The sequence below is a fragment of the Amphiprion ocellaris genome, chromosome 4 (assembly GCF_022539595.1).
Source record: "Amphiprion ocellaris isolate individual 3 ecotype Okinawa chromosome 4, ASM2253959v1, whole genome shotgun sequence".
NCBI classification, from domain to species: Eukaryota; Metazoa; Chordata; class Actinopteri; family Pomacentridae; genus Amphiprion; species Amphiprion ocellaris.
In genome coordinates this window covers 23437305-23452823 of record NC_072769.1, presented here as the reverse complement: position 1 = coordinate 23452823, position 15519 = coordinate 23437305, and positions in this window count along the sequence as shown.

Below are 15519 nucleotides of genomic sequence, written 5' to 3'. Positions count from 1 at the left end.
CTTCAGTGTTTACTGGAATGTCAAGGAATCAAATTCCTTCTATGTGAAAACCTGCTTGGCCAAAATACTGATTTGGATTTAGATTCAGTAGTTGTATTTCCATAACATAGTTTTATGCACATTAAAAGAATTGCATTAGGAAAAAGTAATTACATTTGAAAAAACACAATCCCAATTATGCAAAAAAACTAAATAAAAACATGCTCACTTGAGGCGGTTTTCGACTTTTTCAAACATTAGGTAATTTAACATTTAACTCATGTCACCAATCAGCTGTTTCCACCTCTGGTTGTCTTCACATCTGGACAGTATGATATCTGAATAATTTGAAGTTTCCCAAAAAAAGGCTTCTCTCAATATTTCTCTCATAGATGGCCAAAGTTTTGCTTGTTAGTTTCTTCTTCTTCAATGTTTTTTGGCAGTTAACAAACAACTGATTGGCCTGATCAGCAGTCTTCACCCAAAAGCCGAAATTTTAACACCTCACAGACTTAGCTGACGTCACAGCTGTAGCACTGAGTGTTCTTCTGGGTCTAAAAAAGTGAATTTGGACTCATACATTTTTAATCAAACTACCCATGGTTAGTCTGTCTGTGAATTCAGAGCCAGTGAGCAACAAACTTTCATAATAATAATATATTTTTTAAAAACTGTGTTAGCGTACGAAAAAAGAAATCATCAGCGTTAATTAATTAATTAATGCAGTAAGGGTTTAATAACACATTATCTTGTCCACCCCTACTTACAATGTATCTGAACCCTCTGTCTGTTGGTCCATTTGACCTTTTTGTAGAGCCTGATTGAGAGATCTAAACTGAGTACATTGTTGTCACCCATAGCTACAAACACAAAGGTAATCATTATAATTAATCACATTTTCATTTGTCTATGAGTGCATGGCTTAAAATTGCATTCACCTGCAATGTACTGTGGTGGAGGCAGAAATAAATAAAGAATACTTGTATGCTTTATTTACACTCCCCATAGAAAACTGGCATTGAGCTTAATATATTGTGCTAAAACAGGGTACTTTAGGGGTACTTTGAAGTTTAAAGGTGTATCAGATGTCAGCACAGGGGTTTATAATACTCTGACAGCAGATTTTATACCTCTTTTCAAAAGCTAATGTTGCCATTTTGTGTGGTACTGAGAAGGATAAATTAACTAAGCCTCCCTTCCTGCAATCTCTAACTCCATCACAAACTCAATGGAAAACATAAGCAGCCCAAGTTGCTGAAACATAGTTTTTGCGGACGTCATGTTTGTTAGTCGGTGGCCTGACGTAGTTCCATCTTTGAGGAGGTGCAGGTCAACTGTGATGTAGCTTTGGAGGCTATGCATGCAGACTGAGCCTCCTTATGGGAGAGAAATGGAGTCCAGATAAAGTACATCATCAAAATTAAAGTTAGGCTTAGGTTAAGGTTTGGTCAGTGCTGGTCTTTAGGAAATGAAGTAACTGCCGTTGTAACATTCTCTGAAGTGCTAAAAACGGGACTGTGTGTGTCTCTGTGCATCTTTAAGTGTTGTAACCTGCTTTTCCTTCCACAGAGATGGGCCTGAGAAAGACTCGGGCCCCAGGGGAGAGGCAGAATCACTGCAGCCTCTGGGCTAACGGCTGTGAATGGACTCCCATTAGGACACTGTTATTGGGACTCCTTCATTAGCATCTCTGCCCATTGTCTCCTCAAACAATGGCAACAAACAAAACATTAACATGGAAATGGCTGAAATGTACCTAATTAGTTTTCTCTGCTGGTATTGTTAAGCAGAATAAAGACGGACCTAAATTGCTTTTGGATCCGCCTGCCTGAGCGCTGAAGGCCCTCAGCAGCAGCTCTGCAGTCTGAGAATTCAGCAGGGAAAAGCATTTTAATTGTTTTCATGTTGACATTTCAATCACAAAAACAAGAACAAAGTGCTAGCTATTGCTAAGTGCTAGCTTGGTATGTCAGGAAGCATTTAGCTCTTATCCAGCAGTCAGTTATCAGATGATTAAGTTTCCTGAATCACCAGAAGTAGAAGTGGTGCGATGTGGTTGTTTTAAGGTCAGAGTCCAGCTGTGATGACTACATGAGAGGCAGTTAACTATCAGCTCACTGAGAAATTAAGAAAGACTGATTATTAAGATGAGCTTTCTGAAGTTTGAGGTCACCAGTGACGATAAGGTGGACGATTAAAACTTGTGTCTTCTGAAGTTTGTATTGTTAGCTCAGTAACGGACACATCCACACTACTTTGACAAAGCACTGAATAGATTGTTAGTTTGGTTTTATATCATCACTACAATCTTTTTCATTCATTAGGCAACCTTTTAACAAACAGTGTGCCTACTGTGCCACATCTGCTAGTGGGAGATTAATGGAGGAACAACCATTGAAAAGTTTGAAGTCCTTCATGGCTTTAAAAGTTGTACTTAGATAATCTGACTAGATTATGGTTTCAGCTGAGGAAAGGATGAATAGCTGAAACATTTACCACCATTTGGATCTTACAAGTTAATAATGGATCACAATATGTTCCACTGCTGTCATCTAGCAGGCTTCTAGGCTACAGCATTTAATAAATACAAATTCTTAATTTGGTGAACTCTTTTTTGAGATTTTCATAACATTGTCAGCCTTAGCTGAACATGTCACTCTACCTCATGCCCCCTGTTATGCATATTTTCAGGATAAGACCTTTTTTTAAAAATTTTTTTTACCTTTTTGCTTTATTTTTTTCCATCAGTCAGTTTGTCCTCTTGGTCAGCAGTAACAGCTAGCTAAATATCTAGCTTCAACTCCTGAGAAAAAGCTAACATTGGCATGGATTAGCAACCCTATCAATCAGCCAATCAAGCCTTTGACAGTTTATTACCTATTATTGATGAATATGCAGCAGAAAATTGTAAAAGGTTTATTTTTCAAATATTTGTAAGCCCAAATGTCCTCCAGTTCTAGAATGACCCCAGTGTGTTTATACACAAGCCTGCAGGAGGAATCATAGTAAATAGATTTCCATGTTTTATGCAATCAGCTCCAGTCTTGTGCTCTGCAACAGGTTTTGTTTTCAGCCGCTGACGATGAACGCTGGGCAGTAAGATGATCGTGGATCAGCGCCTCTGGAGCCTGTTTCTGAGCCATGCTGAAGAGCAAGATTAGGCCTGTTCATAGGCTTTACTGGGCTTTAATCTTTAATCCAAAACCATAATATACACCATACCTTCAGCGGCTGTCGCTCATCGCAGCATAAGATAAAACCATCGCACAAACACTTGAGTGTCAGAGGCCACTCAAACAAAAGCTGTTTGTTTTTAGTCCCCTGATCCCGGCGGTGGTCTAATTGTGTGAGTATGAAGTGAGCACACAGATATGAAGCCTGCAGGGATCACAAGAGCTTTTTATGAACACATGGGAAACTGCTGGACTCAGACGCTCAATTTCAACTGGATAACTGCTGTGAACACAGAAATACAGCTGAATGAGGATTACACTGAAATTCTGCACAGTGGAATGAGGATGTGTCAGGACCAGAACATTTAATTTGACATGTGGCGGCTCCCAGTGTGCAACGGAAGAGTCTTTAGTGACTCAGATGGCAAAAGTTCAGGGACTATTCGGCTGAACTGCAGGTTGTGTTTACACAAAGCAGAGAGGAGACAAGAACAGGAACAAATCAGAGAGACTGAGACAAAAACAAAACAAATTTTGACCAATAAAGTAATGACAGCATGGTGTACAGTGGAGCAGGTTGTTGAGGATCCACTGAGCACGGTGAAATATTTTACTAGAGCTGATGTACAGAGTAGTGTGAGAACAGAGTTTGCAGAAATATCGTAAAAATACTGGTAAAATATCGATATCATGTAAAGCCATGTTATTTTTACACTATTGGTAATTTGTAGATGCCTAAAAACGAAATTCAGCTTTAGCTTTTGTTGTTTTTAGCATTTCTAGCATCATAATTGTGTCATACTGCACATAAGACATGTTTGTGTTCTTGGTGCTTCTGTTTCTATAGCCCACATTAATGACTGTTTGTCTGTATAATCTGTGTCTAATTCTGTAAATGTATGCAAAGCTTTATATTTGGTGGTTAAGATAACTGTCAGGAAGGAGCTTTGTGAGGCTGTATGTGAGGCAAATGTGAGGGTGCTCCTCATCTGCTGGTAACATGTTCACTCACTGTCAGTATAAAACATTAAAGTGAAGGAATATTACACAATAACCAAGGTGGAGAACGAGAATTTTTTCCATTGTGTTCATATTTGACCATTTATATTAAGTCAAAGTGCATATATTCGTCATTACTTTTTTCATACACATTTTTAACTCTGTACTTCAGTTTAATAGCATTTGCCATAATTATATCAGCTTCTACTTTTAGCACACCGTACCCAAAAATATTACACTACAGCTTTAGACCTTTAATAAAATGTATAAACAATGCATGACATACTTTATGTAGAGCACAATAATATAAAACTTTAAGCTTTAACATGTTTATCATTTTAAGATATAAATGCTACCTGTATTTGTCCGTTAAAAGGTTCACTAGCCAGTTAGGAATAGGCGAAATGTAAAGAATATATTATGCAATAAAGCTTTATAATGCACATATATACATGTGTACTTTTTGCACACAAAATAAAGTTTCATCCATGACAGGAAACTCCTCCAAGCTGCTGTTAAATGGCTAGATATTTCAGACTTTTTTGATTAAAAGTTTCAAGCTGTGCTCTTGAGATTGTGACAGATTTTGAAGCAGCTCCAGTGTCAGCTGGTTAAACACTTAAAAAGTTAACATACAGCCTGCAAATGAACCGTGACAAACAGCCTCCTGGAAATAAAGTCTTTGTACTCAAACGAAGTCCTTTCTTCACCCTCTCCTCACCTCTAGAGTTTTCTTACTTTAGATACAACGGAAACAATCACAGGGTGAAAGCTGCTGTGAAGAGGCAGCTTGAAAACACAACGGAGATAATGAAGACTGATGGGAAGTTAACGATGAGCGTCCACCATGTTAAAGTCACTGTGGCACAATGGAGGGAGGCTACAGAGGTGACAGGCCAGTGTTTCCTTGTCAGAGTTTATTGTTAAGTGACAACTCACTGACTGATTGCTAATTAGCAGCCAGATAAAATCAACAACAGGCAGCAGCAAGGGGAAAAGATAAACTGAGATGGTAGGGATGGTAGATTAAGTCATTACTCACTATTATACTCACTGACTACCAGCTTAATCAACTCCATGAGCAAAATATTGCAGCTTTCAACTGATGAGGAATAAATGTCCTAATAATACATGCATTGATGTTTGAGGAACATTCATATACAGTTATTAGTAGAAGTTGGTACAAAAGCAGAAATTACAGTATTGGTTTCTTAAAATCTCTTACTGAATAAACTGTACGTACACTGACTTTCTGTTTAACAAGCTTTTTTTTATGTCAAACCATTTTTTCAGGTCACTGTTTTTTAGTTAATTTGAGTCACTTCTAAGTTGTGCGATGCCCCGCTTCCACCAGGTATTAAGATGTGATGCATATCTGCTCACTGACATCAGATCTATGGGTCTTTACATTCACACCTGATACTGAAACGCATTCCCGTTATCTGAATGTGTGATCCAATCTCAATATGCAAAGTATAGCCGCAAGCAGCGATGAGAAGACCGAGCGGTTCAACAGGGCACAGTAACCATGGCAACTCCATGTAGAATGGCTGTAAGCACAGAGGAAAATTCAATATCACTTGACCAAAAAGTAGTTGTAAAAGGTACATGAGGTATCATCCTGTTTTGGTCGTTTTTTTCAGACAGAATGATTCACTGATGTTATTTCTCTCACAGTCGCACTCGTGGTATAAACTCCAGATATTACTAAAAACACAAAAGAAATTATTCAGCTAACTGTTAGTTAGCACAGACGCCATGGAGGTTACTGGTAAAGTTACATTCAAGCTAGTAAAGTTGCCAACAACGTGGTGTACTTTATTTTGTAAACAAGCCGATACTCTCATAAAAGCATTTGGCATATATTTTACAAGCATAACACTCACAAAGGCCAGAAGTTTAGCCACTGAAACAAACTTAATTAGCATTTTCAGCAGAGGTTGTACTGACTGATTTAGACACAGAGACAGGATCCATGTGGGGGCGCACACTTCAAGTCTGCAGGGGCCCGGAAGAGGACGCTTATGTCGTATACGGTCACCGTGGGAAAAAAATATGTCGTGAAAAGTAGAATCATTAACTCCGCTACTCTTATTGCAGTGCCAGCAGTGATGAGACGACACTGACTGTTTTAGATGATCTCAGGGGGAGGTGTGGAGTCCTTCACCAGGTTTTGGTTTGATACATGAAACAGCTGCAAAGATATAATCTCACTTCCTGTTTTTGTTTCAAACTGTTTGAAGTCCATAAGATAACTTTATGGAGATTTGGTTGTAAACTCCATTAATGGTATCAGCATCCAAGATTTATTGGTTTAATGCAATCACAGCAGTAGTTATTACATAAAATCACTTTTCACCTCTGTGAGAACCTTAATGAGGCTTGGTCTGAAGATCATTGGTTCCAGTTGTGGTCAAGATTAAGGGAAAAAAATGTGGCCTGGGAGAGTTTTTTTTAATCAAATGAAATATGGTGGAAAATCTAATATGGCAGAAGTTCACATCAGTGGGTGCTTTGACCCTGGCTTGATCCAAGATATATTGCAATATTTTCGAAAATCAGGGTTGAAGGTTAGAAGTTAAATGTATAAATGCACCTCTAACTCAGACCCATTGGTGGTGCAGAGTGTTCAAGAAGTCCACAGTCAGAATGGCAAATTTCTTAACTCTGTTTCAGGGGCTGCCGGAGAAAAAAGAACATAAACAAAAAAGTATAAGAAAAGGTAGAAACACTATGAGGGGGTCTAGAGTGTAAGTGCTTGGTTTCCTGTTAATTAGTCGTGGCTGGCTGACTTATCAATAAACACAGTGCTTTGACCCTGTCAGGAAAAGGTAGACTTTGGTGACCCTTTAGTTTGGGAGACATTTTTTTTCTTCACACATACAGACTGTATTTTCATGTGCTGAGAATTCAAGCCTGATCTCCTGATCATGTGATCTGACTCACTTGTTCACATTCCAGTCTCGGTGTGTTCTGTGTCATTTACATCTGGCATTAATGTGTTTTCTCTTATCCAGACACATTTTATGCACACTGATTGCATCTTAAACCCCGATGTAAATGGGATGCAATAGACAGACTAGAAGCTTCTTTAGGTTGTGCTTTTTACAACAGTTTCTTCTGTTCTGCCACCTGCTCAGTCAGTGTTAGTTCAAACAGGATTCATTCAGTCCTCTGAACAGTCAGTGTGTACACAACCATGTTCAGACTATTTCCCAGTTAGTGATTTTTTTTCCAAATGAAAGTTTTTTTTCTTGGAGTAGTTTTCCTTATCCAGTTGAAGGAGTTCCTGGTTTGTTTTGTTTCTTTAAGCTTTTAATCAAGTGTCTTACCGCTTTAAACCATCATATCTATCAGTTCCCATCTACTACTGTTATTGTGACATGTCAATATTACATCCAAAACACAGAGTCAGATATATGTGATGAAATAAAATGATCACTTTAATGATCACTTTGGACCTTAGAAGAACACATTACAGCCGACCAGAAGGTCACATTAATACTAATAATCGAACTGATGGCAAGCAGCAACGTTTGTCCGGGAGTTTGAGGGTCGAGCTTCTCTCGCCACCTCAGAACCAGATCCTGGGCAGTTGAGAGGAGCTTGTGATTGGAGGATGCTGGTAGACCTTGTTTTCACATACTCTTTCTCTTTCTTTGCCTCACCAAAGCTACTTTGTTCAACCTAAAGTGTGGAAATGTTGGAACAATTTTGATGCATGTCCACAATATGCACCCAGTGGCCATCTCTGTCTCACCATTGATTGTTTTGTTCCTTATCTGTAATCCTCACTCTGAACACTTACCGCTACTTCTGAAGCAACAGAAACTTTTCTTGGATGATTCCAAGGTTTTTCCTCTACAGGCACTATCACATGCTTAGCTGCTTTAGCCTACTTCAGCTCTAGCAAACCAATCATTGCTGGCTAATGTCACATGCGTCACTGTCAACACAGGAGTGTCGCCACAGACAGCAGATAGAAAACTCCACTATACTGTGAGATAGAGACTGATATACCTGGCACTGATAGGCTTATCAGCATTGTGTGATGTTGTTTGTTAGGTGTTTGGATGGAGCAGACATTCATTCACATGTAAAAACTCTCATTCCAGCTTTCAGCTTAGGTACCAAAACTATTTAATTATGTTAGGGAAGTTTGAGTTAATTGAAATACACTCGTACAAACACTGAACACAAAGTCCTTCCACAAGAATAGTCCCTGATTTAAGCCTTTTTTGTGAAAATGGCATCTTTTCCTGTGGACCAACTGAAGGGTTTGGAAGCAGAGTGGTCTGGCCCACTGTCTTAGTTTTTGAGAAAAATGGGTTGAAAGTTTTGTGTTTTCTAGAACGGTCTAACATTCCAAGCACTGCTGTAATGCTATATTTGGGTTGTGGGTTTGATCACCTTGTCAGTAAAATCTAGACCATAAAATATGACAGAAATGATATAAAAAAACCCTCAGTTCATATTTTTTGTTGCACTGTAAAAAATATTTGTACATTTTATGGTGGAAAACTGTCAAACCATGACAGTAAAAATCTGTAAACTCTAAAATAGTTTCATACTGTTTATTTAACACTGAATCACTGTAAATAAGGTGATCAGGAAAAAAACTGCATTTTAAAAAAATTCTCTTGAAAAAATATATTTCTCGACTCTTGTACAGTTATTTTATGGAAAATTGCAAATCGATACTGTGATTTTTGCAATTATTTCTCAAAAGAATGCAGTTTTTCACAGATGTACCTATTGCTGTGTTGATTTATTTCATGTAAAAATTAGTTTGTACTGCTTAAATTAATGTAGTTTTACGTTAATAGTGGACAGTGTCATAGCTAAAAATACATATATTTAATGTTAAAAACACAAACTATTATGTAATAAAGCACATTTTTAAAAAAAAGTAAATACAACAGTGTCAGTACAGTTCTTTACCGTAAATGACGAAAATGTTTTACCGGAATTTTACGGCAGCGTTCTGGCAACCACAGCTGCCGGAATTATACCGTAAAAATAACTTCTTTTTTTTTTACAGTGTGGTTAGACCACTCTGCTGTCCTGCATGTGTCACCAGTCACCTGACCCTCACAGTTTTTTCACTTCTTGCATGTGAAAGTTTGCTGTCTGCTGACAATTTTACAAGTTTTAATTTTTTTCTACATTTTTTTTTCACAATTTTTCAATAACGTTTACCTGCAGGTTGTTTTAAAATCTCAACATTTGATTCCATTTCCCTCACTTGCTTCTACACAAATACTTTCTTATAAAATAAATGTGAACAACACAAATCCATACAACCTTTAAGCTGTCTATTTATAGCGACATTTGATTTGTGGACAGAGATGGTGTTTGCTGGATTGAGAATTCATTCAGTCTATCACAGTATCACAGTCTGCTTCCTCCTTTTTTTTCCATTTGTAAATTAGCATTTTTCTGATTCTGGGATGTCACAGTTTACCACAGTGACATCACTTCATTTCCTCCATCAACACTCTCTCCTCCATCATCAAAGCTTTCTGCTGTCTCCACCTCCCTGCTCTCCCCTTTTGGAAGAAGCTTGGGGAATTTCCCAGCTTGCTTCTGTGCTTCTGGCTCGGGGTTAATAGGTGTTCAACCCTCCCATTATCCAGGAGCGTTTGTGAATTACCAGCCGAGTGATGTTTACCACTGATATCATATATATGCTAATGCTGATGCTTAATTGGAGAGGAGGGGCTGGTGGGTGGGAGGGCGCGGGGTTGTGATCAAGTGTAAAATTGATTTGTGAGGGCTGATATTTGATCGACGGTGGGGGCTGAAGCTGCAGGCGGGGTCTGCTGCTAAGGCTACTTCTGGTACAGGAATATGTAGCTGCTGTGTGGAATTAAAGCATTTCCTACAGTCGTCATGTGGAAGAGAAAAGTGGGGGATTGTCATGTAGGTTTGAAGGATTAATCGCTTCCACTTTGCATAATTAAGCAGGCTTCTAGTATTTAAAGAAGATTGTTTCTGTGCTTTCTCACTTGTATTAATTAGTAATGGGGAGTAGTTAAATTTGCCAGTTGATGTTGAGGGAATTCCCCAATCAAATGTTGTTAATTACTGCAAAACACCAGTGATCAGTGGTCACTGGAGAGCTGAGAGATGCCAGCCGAATGTTTGCAGAAAAACACTGCTGAATAAAAGGGACATACATATTCTGCACACAGGGCATGGACAATCACTGGAAATGATTTCAGACCTTAGTTAGGTCATAAGAAAATTTCCAAAACAATGTAAAAATATTGAATATTTATATAAATATCCTGCAGCAAAAGATAAATGCAGGAGGAAATGTATGTGGAGCAATTCAGTGAGTTTTGTGGACATTTGAAAGGTGAATGGATAGTAGAATAGAAAAGAGACAATAAAATTAACTAAAAATATTGTCTTTATATAGCATTTTATAAGTGCATTTTCATATAGGCCTAATACAGAGGTTTGGTGTTAAGATGCTTTTCAATGTTTGTTTTGGTTGTTAATAAAATCTATGCACTAAACTCCCACGTGCAAGGTTGAATTGAGCACAACTGGAATTTCAGGATCAGCTTCATGGTGTATTCTGAAAAAATGTGAGATTCAGGATGAAGAGCAGTAATCTGTATCTTTTCTTGTGGGCCTCAGATCAGTTGCCCTGAAACCTCTCGTGCAGACTTTGACCCTCCTGTTATCTCATTTGACCTCATTCAATGTTTAACATCTCTAAATAAATGATTGACATCTTTTTTTCTTCATATTTAGTGACTTTTCTTAATTTAATGGGGACAAAATCTAAAATTAATGTGATGATATGTTTTTAATGTCCTGTACACATCAGAGTTCTTTGCAGCTTTTAGCTAAGAAACATAGAAGAAATATCAACATTTCACACAGTTTAGTTTTTGTTGTTTTGGATGATGATGAGTTCACTATAACATGCCGTTTTAAAATCTTCAAAAAGCTTTAGGGCCCTGAACCTTTTGAAACTGTGTTTGTTTTTTAACATAATACATGTTACTATTCTTGATAACAGAAATAGTTTTCATTATATATAGAGAACAAAAATATGTACTTTGAAATAATAGAAAGCCATTAAAACACCAAAAGGCGATTTCTCTCCAATTTTAGGTCAGTCAGTGAGATTTTATTGTTATCTGAAGTTTCTGGTATTCTGGATGTATGAGGGGAGTGGGTGGGGGGTTGTTTTATTGAAAGGGCTACTTAGATAGTCAAAAAAAGACATAAAGTGCCTCTCACATAAACCTGGGGAACTATTTTAATTAATTTTCTGGAGGTTAAAATTGCTGGAGTCAAACTGACCCCAAAGATGTTAGTAAATTTGAAGGTAACAGGAGGGTTAAGGAGAATATCAGTGAAACATCTCAGAAATGTTCTGAGACTAAAAAGTGTGACTCTAACTTCCCACATGAGTAAAATTCCTCAAACCCTTCCAGCTCTGCAGAATCAAAATGAAAATCGCAACCGAAGTTTTCCACGTTTTCATTTGTCAGGACCCGACTGCAAGTCATAATGTGTAAATCAAGCACACTGAGACGAATATGTTTTCCTTTGATAAGTTGAATTTCACTTCTGCTGCCAGCCGCTGCTCGCTCATTGTGGCTCCAGCTGAAGGTTTTAAGCCGCCGTACGTGAGCCGCATGGCTAAACGTCTGCTGGCTTTGAAACAAACAGCCTGCAAACGCTTTAAGTATATTATCAGCCAAGTTCTTTTAGGAACGTATTGCTAAAGGAGCTTACCATTTAATTAATGTAACTTCAGCGAGATTACACCCGGCCCAGCCTTGTAAGCAGAGGCAGAGTCTTATTGACCTCCTATGCAAGAGCTTAAAGACACAAGAATGGCGTTTTTACTCAACTTTGATGGGATAACTTGTATAATCTTTCACAGGAATGGGAGGAATAAAGTGTTTTAAACATAATACCCTTCCAAAGTGTGAGTGGGCCTGTGTGACACTCAAGTGCCTCACCGTGACACAGAAACTTTGTTATTTTTATCAACCTTGACTTTTTAAAGTCTCTTTTGTCTTTGCAGCAGCATTGGCAGAAAGAAATGTTACAGATGTTGCAGAATGAGACACAGCAGGTGTCAGAAAACACGCTCAGAAGTGTGCAGAGCAGAAAAAAAGTGGCCTGATTTTTAAATCAATGCTCTTTAAATGAATCTGCTCTAAGGATGGATAAATGATGATGTAACTCTAAGACTACATGGCTATTTGACCTGATGTACATGTGTTATAGGAATGATATAAAAGGTTTAGACCACACCTTATTTTAGTTGTGAGAAGATAAATTGTTAACAATTGCCTAAATTCCTTTTGAAGCCCCTAACTGGATGATGGTGTATAATTTAGATAATGGATTTTAAAAATGAATGCTAAATTTTATTAATAGAATACATTCGTTTACATGCTAAATAGTGTTAACAGAGTCAATACATACTTAAATATGTCTTGGATTTTGAAATGAAATTAGCAGAACAGAGAAAAAATTGTGAATAAATGGATTTCTTCACATTTATATAAATATTTTCAATTTAAACTTGAGCATATATGATGCTAAAACATGTAAAAAGGCATCTTAAACTTAAAATCTAAGCTAAACAGTGACAGCTGACCACAGTTTCTTTTTCCTAATTTAATTTCAGTTTATAAAAATGAGAAAAACAGCTCATCTGTGAGTGTGTTTTGATGCGGTTTATTATTCCCTTGTTCACTTTTCTGAGTTCTCCCCCGTCCCCTCCGTCAGCCCATGTACGGTCCCAGATGTTACTGACCCCCCTCCACAACCCTTTCTCTCTGTCTTTTTTTTTTTTTTTTTCAGTTTTCGGTGTCGCCCTTTCAAACATTCTTCAACAGTGGGATAAAGGGGACGGGGGATTGGGGGAGATTAGGCTACGGGATCCTCCAGGCATTGTCTGAGAATCTGCAGATAAAAAAAGCGCTGGTTTGGTTTTGATTTGGTGGTGTGGGGGCAGGGAGGGAGGGGAGGGAGGGGAGGAAGGGAGGAGTTAGCAGATTCGGGGGGCAGGTGGTGGTGTTTGTCGGGTGGTTGCTGTTTGGGGTTTCAGAAAAAAAAGGATGTGGATGTTTGGAGGTGATGGACGGAGGAGATGATGCAGCTCTTCCTCCTTATTGTTGGAGTCGTTTCCTCTTTTTATTTTGTGTGACAGTGAAGGATTTTCTAAAAGTATAATCCTTGATGCAGATCATTTTCAGAGCAGCTCTGATTCCCCTGATTTTACCACGACTGTTATTCTCTGTGTATTATATATATATATATATATATATATATATATATATAATGCGTTCGACATTGACGTCTCTTCGCTGCAGATGCGTTAATTGTGTTAAAATTTTGAATTACATTAATCATGATGATGGATTAATCCATGTGAACGTGTTAATTTTGACAGCCCTACTAAAACATGTTATGTACTTCGTTTGTCAAACTGATTGATGAACTGGAAGCGACTGACTGCAGCAGCTGATTGAAATTCAGCGCTCTGTGTATTGATCTGTAAAACAGTGAACTGATTATCAGCTTTCTGGAGGCTCTTCCACATGCAGTTGTTTTTTTAAAAAAAATCACTGAACTTTCTTTCTGATCAAAAACCATTTCAAAGTTGGAAGATGTACACTGTAAATAACAATAATTTGTTTCTGATATGTGTTTTCCCTAAAAGGAGCTGCTAACCTGTGGAGTGCACTACCATTCAAAAGTTTGGGGTCACCCAGACAATTTCATGTTTTCCATGAAAACTCACACTTTTATTCATGTGCTAACATAACTGCACAAGGGTTTTCTAATCATCAATTAGCCTTTCAACACCATTATCTAACACAATGTAGCATTAGAACACAGGAGTGATGGTTACTGGAAATGTTCCTCTGTACCTCTATGTAGATATTCCATTAAAAATCAGCCGTTTCCAGCTAGAATACTCATTTACCACATTAACAATGTCTAGACTGGATTTATCATTCATTTAATGTTATCTTCATTGAAAAAAGCTGATTTTCTTTCAAAAATAAAGACATTTCTAAGTCAGCCCAAACTTTTGAACAGTGTTGTATCTCTTTAAGTTAAAGTTGTGAGTCCCTCATGTCTCCTACATCACTGAACATCTGTTCTTACTGTAATCCAGACTTCACCTTAAACTCAGACTTTATTTGAACTAAAAACTTTCCATTTTCAGCAGAGAAAAAAGAATGCATCAAACGCTGCATTAACAACCTGCACAGTGAAGCTCAAGCATCCCGAGACTTTTTTTTTTTTTTAGCAAAAGGAATACTTTTAAAGAAAGCCATTGTCACCATACTATGTGGACTTAATGAAGATGATAAAAGTCTGATTTTGACTTTAACTGTCAGTAAATCTTTGCAGAAGCCTGTAATACTGAATAAATCTGCATCATAATTGCTTCAAAACATATTTGTTCTTAAAGCTGATAACAGATCATAGTGGCTGATCACCTGTGAGTGGTTCTCTTGTGTTTTCTCAGTCCTGATGGATCAGCAGGTGGTTATCAGCTGCTTCTCAGCAGCCTGTTCCAGTTTGCATTCAGATGCTCATATCAGTTAATTAGCACCAACTGAATGTCTCCCAATAATCTGCCTCCATTCACGTGCTAAAGCAGCCATGCCTCTACCTAAGTAGTTGTTATTTCCTTTTGTCTTTAATGCCTCTTGGTTACTTAACATCCACATGCCAGGGATTGTGATGCATCTGACAATCTGCTGGCTGAATTCAACAGGAAAAGAATTTCTTTTTTCAGCTAAATCTCTGCTTGTTGTCACTTGTTTTTCATGTCTCATCACATTCACAATTGAATGTTCTGTGTAAAATAACAGTATGGCTCCCACTTGTATAAGAAACCAGGAAAATGGTGGTGTTTTCCTTATAAATGATAGACAGAAAACACCAGGAAATCCAAAGGGAATTTTCCTTCCTTGTGCTGTAAATCTGCTCCTGGACAATATATATATATATTTTTTATTAATTGCATGATTATACTGATGAGGTGAAATCTCCCTTTCCTGTTGGAATCCTTTGCCTCAGATTCCTCCTTGTCCTAATGGAGTTAGTTCAGCCATTAGCTGAGCAGATTGATTCATTACGCTAATGTGAGTCTAACCCTGTTGGCCCTGTTGAAATGCGTGCAATATGACACTCCTCAAATTTGTTCTAACACATGCCCTGGGGAGCCAAACAGAGCTGCTGCTAATGGGGGAGGTGGAGCCAATTATGCAAAGAGAGCTGACTGTCAACAGATATTAGGACGATATCTGCTCTGTGTGCTATCAGCCTCCTCAAACACCAGAGCTGCTCTCCTCAGCCAGACAGC